Here is a 15,115-nt window from a genome sequence, read left to right as displayed (position 1 = left end):
TTGGAAAACTAGCTCTAAATGATCAAAATGATCTTCTCTATATTTTGAAAACACTGTCAAGTCATCCAAGTAAATAAGAATAATCTTGTTAATCAGCTCCCGAAAGACTTGTTACCTCATCGTTCATCCTTCATAATAGGAGTAAATCACCCTATAAAATTTTATTTGAAGTCCTTATCTTTCTTGGAATTCATTGGTTCAATCCTTAATCCGTTTGTAGATAGTCTTTTAATCTGAAACTCCAAGTTTTAATGGTTAGTTTGAACCCATGAACTCATTGAACCTTTTTGAAGCAAGTTCATAACATTCATTTAGGTTCTATTGGTTCTTAGGTGTCTAGGAGGTTTTTATACTAACATTCACTCGAAGTGTTTTGCAGCGGTTCTCTTTAATGGTCGTGTTTGGTGATGTGTTATATCACCTCTCTCCAGGCTATGAACTCTTTGAACCTAGTTCAAATGGTTCAGAAGTGTTCAACATGTTCAACACAGTTCAAAAGGTCAACAACACTTAATAGAGTTAATCTTTTCAGAAGAGAATTTTCTTGGAGCCGTGTACACCTTGAACTACTTGAACTTTGGTGAAGTCAGTTTAGATTGTTCATTCGTGTTCAAATCAGGTGGGTCCCATGAGCTAAAAGACATGATGATGCACTTATTGCCAATTATGATGAATATTGAACCATGTCTCAGGGGACGTAAATTGTTTCAGTTTTTGAGGCAAGTAATCATTTCGGGAACTGGCGGTTACTCCAAAAATGTCGCCATGCATTCAAGGCTTGTGTACGATGTCCAATACAAAAGCTTAGCACATTTAAACTAATGATTTGAATTAATGCACTTAATAAGGATGTATCACTACTTTTTCTATAAGGTATGAAGGCATTAATTCTCTGAAAATTTGTTCCTCATTGCTACGGAGTTACTTTTCTTGGATAGAAGGTTTGTTTGTTGGTAGTCATCTGATTGCTCTCAACTATGAAGGTGAGTTTGTTTCCTATCCTCTCCAGTGATTTTTACCTGCTTTTCCTCTCTCATAATAAGATTTGTTGAGAAAATAAGGCTTGTTATTTATGAATTATGAAGTCCACATTACACCTTTTCGGGAACATTTTTAGTCTTGTATGTACAAAGCCCATAGTCAGTGATACAGACTTAAAAGGGGAAAATCTTGAAGTTTTAAAGGAAAGGGTGTTCAAGGGAATTGATGGTTCCTTTGGTGTGGAAATTCTGAGTAGTGGTCTCACAGAAGCAACAGCCTTCCCCCCAGCTATCCCTTGCCCAGAACTGGTTAGAGAGTGTATTGTTAGGTATGATCCAATTTCTGAGACCATCAAAAGGGATAATGGTGAAACCCTCCTTGCCATTAACCACAAAGTTATTTCCTCTGTTTTCAAACTACCTGATTATCATTTCTCAAACTTTTCTCCCGCTCAATCAATTATTGAGTTCAACGCAGATAGAACTGGGCACCAAAATAATGTAGCTAAATATTGGTTGAAGGTTCCCCAAAGGGGTGGTTCCAGGTTACCCAAGAATCCTAACAAGAACCATATGCTTCCCCACATTCATGATGTCATGTTACTATTGCACCAAGTCAGAGGCTCGGTCAAGGCCTACAGTTTCGATGACTAGATTTATTGATATGTACAACTGGTACTAGAAGGAAAGCAATACCTCGATTGGACAGAGCTAATTGCCAATTCCATGAGGGAGCAGCTGAATATGGCCAAATAGTTCAAGCAGAATTTCTTCATATCCTCATACCTAATATATTTCTTGGCGTGTGTTAAGGAGATAGTGGGAATACCTAGGTAGCTCACTCAAGGAGAGGTCTTTGTGTATGACTTTTATCCTATGTTACAAAAGGATAATGCTTTGCAAGACTTTAGGAAGGTACATAATGCCTTCCTCGGAGATTTGAGTTAGGAACTAAAGAACATGAAAACCAAAAGGATGTCTGAGGATGCATAGGCATTAGTGAAGAGATTTGGTAGTTTCTTTATCCAGTTCCCTCACTTTTGCTACATAAGAGTAGGTGGTTTTGAGGAAGAGCTTTTCAAGCTTCCTTGTTTTTGTTCAGATTGTTTTGTTTTGGCAGAGATTTGTAGGCAGTTGGCCACCATGATTAAGAAGGCTCAACCCAAAGATAAATGGGAGGGTCATTTTCCTATTCAGTTGGGTAGTTTATCTTGCAGTTCAATGTCAGATGCTTTAAGCATTGGAGCCGACTTGAAAAACTTCAATTTTCTATTGTATCATGAAAGAAAAGGCTTTGACAATAAAAGTTTCTCACGAAGTCTCGGTCTAATGTCGTACCTCCAAATTCCACACATAGAGGACTTCTGGGAAGATTGCAGTGATGAGATCGAGGTGTTCAAGAGGGCAAACATGAGAATGGTGTTGGAGCAAGTAATTTCACTGCAGGTGAAGCTTGACATAAATGGGCTTGAAGAAGATTATCTAGAGCTTTTTGAACCCAGATACTTAGACCAAGATGAAACCGAAGTATCCTGCATCAACTGGGATGTGGAAGAAGAGGATGACATATAGCTAAAAACAAAAAGGGTTTTGGAGAGAACCGCAGAATGGGTTGGCAGGAAGAGAGCAGTGAGATTAGGCGCCAAGTCTAACTCCACAAGAAATAGTGAGGTTACTCTGCATTCACCAAAGCATTTTCTAATCTCACTTCTATGCCTGTTCATGCAAGTAAAGATAAAAAGCCATCTTGCATTAGGCACAAGCCCAATCCAGCTCCGAACTTCTCTGCTCCTTGACATACCAGGTCACGAAGTGCTGCGCAGAAAAGAATGGACCAGACCAAAGATACAGAGACAAAGGATAAAATTCTTGATGCTCAGATATTTGAAGTTGAAGATCTTGATAGTAAAATTGTCAACACCATGGATTTCCATGTGGTTACCATGGCCATGACGCCTCCCCCTAAGGTGATTGGAGGAACAACCAGTTCGAGTGCAACTCCTAAGTGGCTAACCACTTCAGTAAGCAAAAAATGGAGTTTCATTCATGTGACCATCCCAAATCAGGACATGGTAGTTAAGTACACAGAGAAAGGCCCCAAGTAAAAGAAGTTCAAAACAACTGCCAGACTGGATAATGATGAAGGAACTAGAAAGTGGGTTGCCGAGATTACCTCTTACAAGCCCAAAGATGAAGATAAGGAAGTCAATGAAGAGGACTTTGAGATCACTAAGGTGGAGCTCAGGAACATGAGTAGGGATTCAGATAATCATTTCTTCTAGGTATCGGCTAAGAAAATGCTCACCAGGTCGAAAAAAGATGGGTGGGAGAAGAGAGAGCTAAAGCACCATATAAACATTCTCACTCAATTCATTGATAGCATCGGTTGCTTCAGAGTACTTCCCATATCCCATGCTACGGAGAGCTTTGACTCTACTTCACCAAAGATTAAAAAGCTAATGAGTCAGGTCCAATGAGCTAAAAGCATTGCAGAGGCTATGGAGAGATGGATTGAAGGAGTAATTAAAGACAGAGAAAAGTATATCACAAGCTCTAGGAAGTTATGCGATGAGATACAGAGCCTCATTGTAGAAATTCAAAACCAGATTTTTTCCATGGGAAAAAGAGGAACATAAATGGGGAAATGTCTTGCCTATGCTCACCAAAAGAGAAGAGTACGGAGCCACCAGATTCCTAACAGAACATTCAATCAAGTTGGTAACTGATGAGTGCCAAATCTTCGTATTGAAAAAGACCATAATGTGGCAGGTACTCACATTCAAGTTTGTGATTTCCGATGCCAAGACTTTTGTTTATGAACTTCAGGACCTCCAATGCAGTTTAGTTAATGACAACAAAGTGGTTAATCCAGACCATGATTGGCAGCTAGGGATTTGTGGGCTGAACACGCAAGATGCGATAAAGGCTTTTAGGGTATACATGGAGAAAGTTAAAGCTAAAGGCAATTTCACCCCTGAAGATATAACACAAGTCACCCGAATTGAGTCCATGAAGTTTATCGGTAACGATTAGTTACCGAAGCATGTCGAGAAAATGGTGAAGCATAGATGGGACAAAGAAGCCGCAAAGGCCAAAATCAATGCTATGAAGAATCTGAGCCAATCTATAATCCAGGAACTTGCAACTGCCCACGACGCCTAGGAAAGCGGAGAAGAAGATGATGATGGAAAAGGAGCATAACGTGTTGATAATGCTCTATTTTTATTTTATGTATTTTTCATGATCTTGCAAATGACTTCGGGACATCTGTCCCAAATATAATTTGTTGGTTTTCATAACTGATTCAGAGGAGGTCAAGTTTTTAGGGATACCTCCTCTATTCTTAAGACTATAAATTAGATTAAGATAGATAGAATAGGGGTTAGATTTTGGTTAGAATTTTGTTAGTTTTACTTAGTTTTTTCTGGTTTTTAGAAGTTCTATTTTGTTGAAGGAAGTCATCAGAGTTTAAAAATCTGGAATTGAAAAGGATTTATACAAGTATTGTTGTGTCTTTTTCACACACACACACACACACACACACATATATATATATAAATGATCATATTGTTTTTGGGAGAAGGAAAACCTTTGAGTTTTGAATCTGTGTAGTGATATATCTGTGCATATATTAATCTAATCAAACGAGAGTGATTGCCTTTCCGATGTAGAATATTATTGTTATTCTGGGACTCCTTCCTGTGAGATTTTAAAATATATGTGCTTGAAAAGGGATTTTATTTCTCTTATCTATTTTTATGAATTGTCAAACCGGTGTTCTGAACTTTGTTTCGATCACTTCCATTTCTCATGTTGAAGCATTTTGAAGAATAATTTTTCTCTGAAATATGTGTAAATCATTAGCCTCTCATCTAAGAATGAAGTAGGTAGCCTTATGTTCTTTCAGGTTAAAAGCATACCAAATAAATTTAATTAGATTATTTCCTGAATAACTAATGGAGGGAGTTGTACCTGTCAAAAATTCAGAGGGAAGTAGTATATGTTACACTTACCCAACTGTTTAGTTGAAACTCTGTCTTTTAAAGAAGGTGACAAAGTTTGAAATTAATTAATTTGAAGAAAGGCAAAAATTTGTTCACTAACAGATTTTTGGCAACTCTGCTAGGAAGCATCAAAACATTCTCTAGATCAGTATGTTGCATGCTTGTTGTAATTGAACCCATAACTTAAGAACATTGTTGAGGTTGAAAGAGTTGTTTAATGACCTTAGAAGGGATAACACTGGATTCACGTCCTTATACCAGATCACAAAGGAGAGAGGGAGTTGTTGATGATTGTTTTGAAGAATTGCAAGGGTTATCATTTTCCACAACTTTCACTCCCAAGAGGAACGCTAAGAGTAGACCTTCTTCTCCTACCAGAACCACTCCTATACCTTCCTCTTCTAGCCACTGGAAATCACTAATGCTTACTAGAGTGCAAGCCCCTCATCTTGTAACTATTTACCCTGTTTTCATTATGGCTTAACCATGGGGTGTTGTAGTTGGGCCTCTTACTTTCGGAGCCCATAATCCTCTTCCAAAAGGGGCTAGGGATGTCTTACCTAAGTTTAATGGAGATGGAAAAATTTTGGTTGAAGAACATTTGAATTCCTTTAATGTAGCTACTGGGATACTGGCAGTACAACATGAGAATGTGGTCATTAGGCTTTTTGCTCAAACTCTAACCAAGGGAGCAGCAGATTGGTTTGGTCATGTGCAAGCTAGATCTATAACTGATTGGCAAACAATGAAAATTGCTTTTGAGAAACGGTTCAAGAGTGCTAATGATGAGCACTCACTATTGGCTCAGCTCACACAAATGAAAAAAGTGATTCATGAGCCAATGAGAGATTATGTGGCTAGGTATAATAAAATTATTCATAGGATTCCCCAGGCCAAAAGACCCACTGCTAATAACCAACAATGTTTCTTTGTCAACTCCATGCCTCTTGATGTTGGTTTCCATCTCAAAAGAAATAGACCAGCCGATCTTGATACTGCACATAATCAGGCTATAGAGCTTGAAGATGATTTGATAACAACAGGAAAGTGGAGAAAAGTGATAGTTCTGATACTTAATGTTAAGTACAGATGCCAAGCTGATAAGATGAGAGGGGGGGGTGAATCATACAAACTTAATCTTCCATAAAAACATCAGATTCAACCTCGGTAACATATACTTCAGTGATATAACCAAAACTGTTGAACATGCAAACTCAAAAGCATATAAACATCATAAACCTCATAACACCATATTTAACGTGGAAACCCAAATAGGAAAAAACCACTGTGGGATTTCAGACCCACTAAGAAATATACTCTTCTAGAGTATGCTTGGTTAAAAGAAAATCCTGTTAAAGATTACAAACACATTGCTAGATGTGACCTGGTTAAGGGATTTCCCTCAGATCTATTAGGATCTTCACCTTGTTAGAAGTGACCTTGTTAAAGGATTTCAAACACTCAATCATAATGTCACCTTGCTAGAGGGTTTTACAAATAAGACTGTTAAGTCCACTCGGTTAAGAGATTTTATATCATTTCACAAAATAATAGTAATAAAAATCTATCTGCAACTTCACATCTAAAATGCTAAAGCAGATTCTTATTTGCTCAATACAAACTAGACATAGAACTAATCTTGTCCATCTGTTGGGCTCTATACTCTGTTATACAAATAGTTCTTCAAGCTTATGTGCTCATTAATTACTATGTAGCATCCCTGTGCATACACTTTCCCACATACATTGTTTATCAACAGTTCCCTATTTATAAACAATTGCCAACCGCTTAATCTCCTTGATCACATTTCCCATGATCAATCATAGCCATCAGATCTTCAAACTTTGACTAGGTTCAATGTATTCTTCAATCTGAAAAATGTTTTACCCTACCTTGGAACTTGCATACATTTCTTGGAACTTGTGCTAGGGTATGCAGTTCAATCTGCGCTGTAAATCTTCATGCTAATTTTCTTTTGCCATAGATTCTTTAACAAACTTTATGCATGGCATACCAATCATTTAATCAGTTCCAGCTCATCAACTCCCTTCATTTAAATAACACATGTAACCATTTGATGCATTCTATTACAGCTTGGTAAATACTAAACTTTACTCGGTTGACACTTTGTCTTCATTAACCGATAGCGATAACCTTAGGGTTTACCAACTAGGTTCTTTAGGGTTTACCGACTAGGTTCTTTGCTCGGTAACATAGTATAGTATTAACCTTACAATAAATAACATATGTATGATATCAAAACAATCTAAACATCATGATCTCATCATTGTCTAACTCGGTAATAGTTGCCCATTGAATAACTTATTCATCCCCTTATTCATCATATTCTTTCTGTGTCTTTTACCGACACCTTTATACTCCTCAAATCATACTTCTCAAGATATGGCAACATCATACTGATTTAGAAAATCAATATCTTGAAAGCAATGACAAAATAATAATATTAAGATAGTAAATCATCCTTAATCAATTATATCCATAATCATCAACAACCTTCTCAATATCCTTATTGAAATGCCAACAATCTCCCATTGTCTGTTATAATGCCAACAATCTCCCCTTTTAGCATTGATGGCAAAACCAATTGATTTGACCTAATTGATTCGAATTGCTCTGATATTCTGAAATGCTGAAATGCTCTCCCCCTGTCATCAGTCTTCTCCCTCATACATTATACTTCTCCTCTTTTCTCAGTCTTTCTTTTCTTCAGTCTTCTCTAGTCTTCTCCAGTCTTCTCCCCCTTTGACAACAATGCCAAAAAGTAAAGAACTAAAAAATATTTTCTTCCTGTATGAAGTGATTTCCTGTTGTGATGTATCAACTTAGTCTCGGTCAGAGCATTTTGTCTTCAACTCCTGTTTCCTATATTGTTTCCTACACACCTTTAGAAAACCTCCTAAAGTGTGTAAATCAGCATCAACTCCTAAAAGATATTCTGTAGAGTCATCAAATTTATGCTTTCACCAAACTCGGTCAGTGAATGGAAGATACAGGTAGGACCCCTAACTTACTTCTGAGATACTCAAAAGTGTTCCTCGGCAGTGGCTTGGTGGAGATATATGCTATTTGTTCTTTTGTGCTAACATAATCCAACACCACTTTCTTCTCTTGAGCTTCTTCTCTAAGATAATGATATTTGATAGAGATGTGTTTCATCTTAGAGTGCATAATAGGATTCTTTGAAATGTTAATGGCACTAGTATTGTCATAGAATATAGTTACTGGCTTGGTAACTTTCTCATTTATACCATCCAATAGTTGTTTGATCCATGCTATGTTGGTACAATTTAATGTTGTAGTAACATATTCAGCTTCTATTGTTGACTGTGAAACACATCCTTGTTTCTTGCTAAGCGAACTTACTAGTCTTTCTCCTAAAAAGAAAGCTCCTCCACTTGTGCTTTTTCTGTCATCAATGTTGCTTGCCCAATCAGCATTAGTATAAACTTAAATCAAAGTCATTTCCTTTCTGATATACTAAGCCATAATCCTCGGTGCCTTTCAAGTATCTAAAAATTCTTTTGATTGCTATCATGTGTGTTTCATTGGGATCTGCAGAGAATCTTGCAACTATACCTACTGCATGTCCTATATCTGGCCTACTGTGAACAACATATTGTAGCTTTCCAATCATGGACCAATAAAGTGTCTCATCAACAGATGTAGATTCATCATTCTTTGATAATTTGCAGTTGGTAGTCATAGGAGTACTTACTGGTTTTGAATCCTCCATTCCAAATTTCTTCAAGATTTCCTTTATGTACTTGGATTGACTAATGAAAATCTCATTTTTCATTTGTAGTATCTGTAAACCTATAAAATACTTTATCTCACTGATTAATGACATCTCAAATTCTTTGCTCATTTCATTTCCAAAGTTCTTGCATAAAGAGTCATTTCCACAAAATATAATATCATCAACAAATATGGCTGAGATCAGTATTCCATTTTCATCATTCTTCATGTACATATTGTTGTTCTCACTTGTCCTTATAAAACCAATCTTAATCAAATAAGAGTACAATCTTTCATACCATGCTCTAGGTGCTTGTTTCAAACCATATAATGCTTTGTTCAATTTACATACCTGATTTTTACTCTTGTCTTCAACAAATCCTTTAGGTTGTTCAATAAAAACTTCTTCTTCTAATATACCATTCAGAAATGCAGATTTGACATCCATTTGATATACCTTGAAATTTTTGTAAGTAGCGTATGCCAAAAATGTTCTTACTCCCTCTAGTCTAGTCACAAAAGTTTCACCATAATCAATTCCTTCTTCTTGAGCATAACCTTTGCAAACTAGTCTTTCTTTGTTTTGAATGACTTCACCTTTTTCATTGAGCTTGTTTCTAAAAATCCACTTTGTACCGATTACATTTTTGTCCTTCAGTCTTGGGATTAGTGTCCATGTGTCATTCTTCTTGATTTGATCAATCTCTTCTGTCATAGCATTTACCCAATCTTCACTGTTAAATGCCTCTTTTACTATTCTTGGTTCAAATTCAGATATCAAACATGTGTTCTGTCTCAGTTTGTTCCTTGTCATCACTGGATCATCCTTATCTCCTATAATCTAACTTGGTGCATGATGTCTTCTGACATACTTGGCTAATACAGGCTCGGTAGGCTCTGTATGATCTTCTTCATCACTCGGTAACTAGATATTCTCTTCATTTTCTTCAACAGTCTTCTCGGTAGGACTTCTCGGTTGAACATAGACAAATTCATCATAGTCTTCTGGTTCCTTGGAATTTCCTTCATCATTTCTTTCTACAAATTCATCAATTTTCACATTTGCACTTTCTACTATTTTGTTAGATGATTTGATCAGACATTTAAATGCTTTGCTTCTAGAAGAATAACCAAGAAATGTTCCTTCTTCACTTTTCTGATCAAACTTGCCATTTCTTTCATCTTTGTGTACATAGCATCTATTTCCAAAGATTTTGAAATAACTTACATTAGGTTTCTTGTCATACCAAATTTCATATGGTGTCTTCATAGTTCCTTTCTTCAGTTGTACTCAGTTCAGGGTGTAAACTGTTATGCTTATTGCTTCTCTCCAAAATGTTTGTGACACTTTCTTTTCAATCATCAGGGTTCTGGCACAATCCACAATAGATCTGTTTCTTCTCTCAGCTATTCCATTTTGTTGTGGAGTTCTCGGTGTAGAGACTTGTCTTTTAATACCATGATCATTGCAGAATAAGTTGAACTCATCAGATGTGAACTCTCCTCCTCTATCTGATCTAAGACATTTCAGTTGTCTTTCTGTTTCATTTTCAACTCTTACCTTGTACCATTTAAACATTTGAAAAGCTTTTGATTTTTCTTTTAAAAACATAACTGACATCATCCTTGAGTAATCATCCACAAATAATATGAAATATTTATCACCATAATAACTTTGAACTTTCATAGGACCACAAAGATCGGTGTGCACAAGATCTAAAATTCCCTTAGAAATGTAAGACTCACTTGTAAAGCTTGATCTTGTCATCTTACCCATCTAGCATCCTCGGCACATAGCATTCTCAGGTTTTTCCAAACTTGGTAGACCTCTTACTCAGTGCTTCTTACTTATTTTGATCATATTATCAAAATTTACATGACAAAACCTTTTATGCCATAACCAGGTATCATCTATCTTTGCATACAGACACTTATTCCGAGTTGAGTCAAGGTGAAATGTGTTACCTTTTGTTTGTGTCCCAGTAGCAGCTAACTTTCCATTCTTGTCATGAACTTTGACAATTCCTTTCTAAAATTCTATTCGATATCCTGTATTGTTTAATTGTGCTACACTCAATAAATTGTATTTCAAACCTTCAACCCAATAAACATCATTGCATCTTGCATTGTCAAGAAGTGTTATAGATCCTTTACCTTTTACTAGACATGGTGAATCATTACCAAATCTTACATAGCCTCCATCATAATCTTCTAACATAACAAACTTGTGTTTATCACCAGTCATGTGATGTGATCATCCACTATCTATGATCCAAGAATCATTAGTATTTATGTGAGATATTAGGGATTTTTCTTCATACCTTTCTTCAACTGATCCATCTTTGATAGCCACATAAACTACTTCCTCTATATCAGTTTCATCTGATTTATCATCATTGGATTCCTCATCAGCTATTAAGCATGTCTTTCTATCTCTTCTTATGAAGTCTCAGTGTCCTCTGTAATGATTGTCTTTCTGTCTATTATCTCGGTAATCTCTCTTTTCAGTAGAATCTTTGTCAGGACAGTTAGAAGCCATGTGTCCTATCTTATCACAATTGAAACATTTCAAAGGTAGTTTTCCTTTATACTTACCTTTGCCTATCGGTAACCTTCTAGCTAATAGTGCTTCAAACTCTTCTTGCTTTCTGATTTCCTCATACAGTTTGTGTACTTCCTCCATGTTCTTACGAAATCTTTTACTTGCTCCACTGTGATCTCCTTCAAAGTACTTATACTTTCTTTCATTGTAATTATTAGATTCATCAAGATGAAAAGAACTAAATGCAGATTCAACTTTATTTACCGAAGACCCACTATTATCAAAATTACTTGACTCAAATGCATGTAGCTTACCAATAGTAGCATCTGAAGAAACTGGCATATTGGGTACAGACCTTAATTCATTGATTGCAGAGACTCTGATTGCATAAGCTGGTAGAAGGGTTCTTAACAACTTACTTGTTATATCCTTTTCTTCAATGGTTCCACCTACTCCTTTGATTTGATTAACAATCTCCTTTAGTCTTGTACTGTACTAAGTTATGTTCTCACCTTCATTCATCCTCATAGATTCAAGTTGCCCTCTTAGACTATCCACTTTTGCTCTTTGAACATGTTCATCACCATGATATATAGATATGAGCTTGTCCCACATTGCCTTCGCATCATTGCAGCCTTCTAGATCATTAAACTCTGAGTCAGTCAATGCAGATGTTATTTCAATCATTGCTTGGATATGTTCTTGCTTTGCCTTTATCTCTTCCATTGTCAATGGATAGGTGCTCAGTGTAATGAAATCATTCTCCAGATAATATATAGCATATTCTCCAACTCCTGATAGGTGCAGCTTCATCCTTTTCTACCATGTAGAGAAACTTGACTTGTTCAACTTCGGTGCATCCCTCTTATACATCTTTGGATCTTTGCCTCAAGTACCTTTAAACTTTTCTTCCGGAGTCCAAAGCTCTAAGACCAATAGATAGTTCCGATACTTAATGTTAAGTACAGATGCCAAGCTGATAAGATGAGAGGGGGGGTGAATCATACAAACTTAATCTTCCATAAAAACATCAGATTCAACCTTCGTAACATATACTTCAGTGATATAACCAAAACTGTTAAACATGCAAACTCAAAAGCATATAAACATCATAAACCTCATAAGACCAGATTTAATGTGGAAACCTAAATAGGGAAAAACCACTGTGGGATTTCGGACCCACTAAGAAATATACTCTTCTAGAGTATGCTTGGTTAAAAGCAAATCTTGTTAAAGATTACAAACACATTGCTAGATGTGACCCGGTTAAGGGATTTCCCTCAGATCTATTAGGATCTTCACCTTGTTAGAAGTGACCTTGTTAAAGGATTTCAAACACTCAATCAGAATGTCACCTTGCTAGAGGGTTTTACAAATAAGACTATTAAGTCCACTTGGTTAAGAGATTTTCTATCACTTCACAAAATAACAGTAATAAAAATATATCTACAACTTCACATCTAAAATGCTAAAGCAGATTCTTATTTGCTCAATACAATCTAGACATAGAACTAATCTTGTCCATCTGCTGGGCTCTATACTCTATTATACAAATAGTTCTTCAAGCTTCTATGCAAGGTAATTACTATGTAGCATCCCTGTGCATACACTTGCTCGCATACATTGTTTATCAACAGTTCCCTATTTATAAACAATTTCCAACCACTTAATCTCCTTGATCACATTTCCCATGATCAATCATAGCCATCAGATCTTCAAACTTTGACCAGGTTCAATGTATTCTTTGATCTGAAAAATGTTTTACCCTGCTTTGGAACTTGCATACATTTCTTGGAACTTGTGCTAGGGTATGCGGTTCAATCTGCGTTGTAGATCTTCATGCCGATTTTCTTTTGCCATAGATTCTTTAACAAACTTTATGCACGACATACCAATCATTTAATCAATTCCATCTCATCAGCTCCCTTCATTAAATAACGCATGTAACCATTTGAGGCATTCTATTATAGCTCGGTTACACCTCGGTAAATACTAAACTTTACTCGGTAGACACTTTGTCTTCATTAACCAATAGCGATAACCTTAGGGTTTACCGACTAGGTTCTTTAGGGTTTACCGACTAGGTTCTTTGCTTGGTAACATAGTATAGTATTAACCTTACAATAAATAGCATATGTATGATATCAAAACAATCTAAACATCATGATCTCATCATTGTCTAACTCGGTAATAGTTGCCCATTGAATAACTTATTCATCCCCTTATTCATCATATTCTTTCTGTGTCTTTTACTGACACCTTTATACTCATCAAATCATACTTCTCAAGATATGGCAACATCATACTAATTTAGAAAATCAATATCTTGACATCAATGACAAAATAATAATATTAAGACAGTAAATCATCCTTAATCAGTTATATCCATAATCATCAACAACCTTCTCAATATCCTTATTGAAATGCCAACAATCTACCATTGTCTATTATAATGCCAACAAAAAGATGTGCAAGTCCCTCAAGGTCAATCTCAAGCTTCCACCTCTTCTACTGATCCAGTTGTTCAAAGATTAGTCAATGATATGATTGCTTTGAAGAGGCAGATTCTGAAACCTGGAGTTTCCTAACCACAACCCTATCAAGATATAAGTAGAAAGCAACCAAACCAGTACAATCACGGGCAAACTTTGCAACTACCTGCTGCCCCACAAAGATTGTAGATAGAGGCTCCTCCTGTTAAAGGTGCTATGTGCTCTTTTCACTTTACGACAGATCATGATGGGAGTTCTTGTCTAGATATGATAAAACATGTTCAAATGAAACTCAAAAGATGAACTAGGTGAGTTCACTAAAGCGGATAATATTCAAGAAGTACCTGGAGACTCTGGATCATTCTACCTTGAATATGAATCAGATCCAGAAAGAGGTGGTAATATTTTGGTAATTCTTGAAGACCCTGCATGTGTAATCCTCACCAGGAATCAACGAACCTCCTAAACTACTCCTTTTGCAAGTTCCTCTGGAGCTAATTTCAAGGGTAAGGATCCCATAGTAATGATTTTTCCTCTCATGCAAAGACTCCTGAAGTTAAGATTTTACAAAGAAATCTTGAAAGTAAAAATAATTCTTCTCCTTCCCCTTCTTTTGACATAATTGAATTTTGTGAATCTTCAACTATTCAACTTTCCACTGCTGAATATTTAAAATTGAATCTGAAGGAACTCGACAAACTGGTCAAGTATGTAAAAGGAGATTCAACCTCAGAGTCAGCGCATAAATGTGTGGTTGATAGTGATTTGTTTATTGCTAAAAAACTTATACCTATTTCTTGCCCTTCCACTGACTCAAATAACCCCTGTGCTTTTCATAATGCTGAAGATAAGTTTGACACTGAAATTCTGAAGCCCGAACCTTTTTATATCTCCCTCATCCTGAATGGTCAGAAACTTAGCAATTGTATTATAGATTCAGGGGCGTCAGATAACATAATGCCATCATCTATTGCTAGATCCTTAGGTTTAACCCTTACTAAGACTTTTGGGAGATGTTATTCAATGGATGGGAAGCAGGTCCCTCTCATTGGATAGGTAAAGGATGGTCAGGCAGTGCTGGCAACATGTCCCGATAAAAGAATAAAATTAACCATTTTGGTTGCTGACATTCCTGCAAGCTACGGGATGCTCTTGAGTAGGACCTTTTGTAAAGAGCATGGAGGTGAAATTAAGATGGATTGGTCAGAAGCTCTCATCCCACTAGGGAAACAAAAAATCAAACTTGAACCTGAACCTAAAAATAAATATACAATTTTTCCTTCTGACAATCCCAAAGCTCAGATTCTATTCCAACTATGTGAATTTGGAAATTATCTCATT

Source organism: Cryptomeria japonica, chromosome 8 (genome assembly GCF_030272615.1).
Source record: "Cryptomeria japonica chromosome 8, Sugi_1.0, whole genome shotgun sequence".
In the NCBI taxonomy this organism is placed as follows: domain Eukaryota; kingdom Viridiplantae; phylum Streptophyta; class Pinopsida; order Cupressales; family Cupressaceae; genus Cryptomeria; species Cryptomeria japonica.
Note: the sequence above shows the minus strand (reverse complement) of the source record.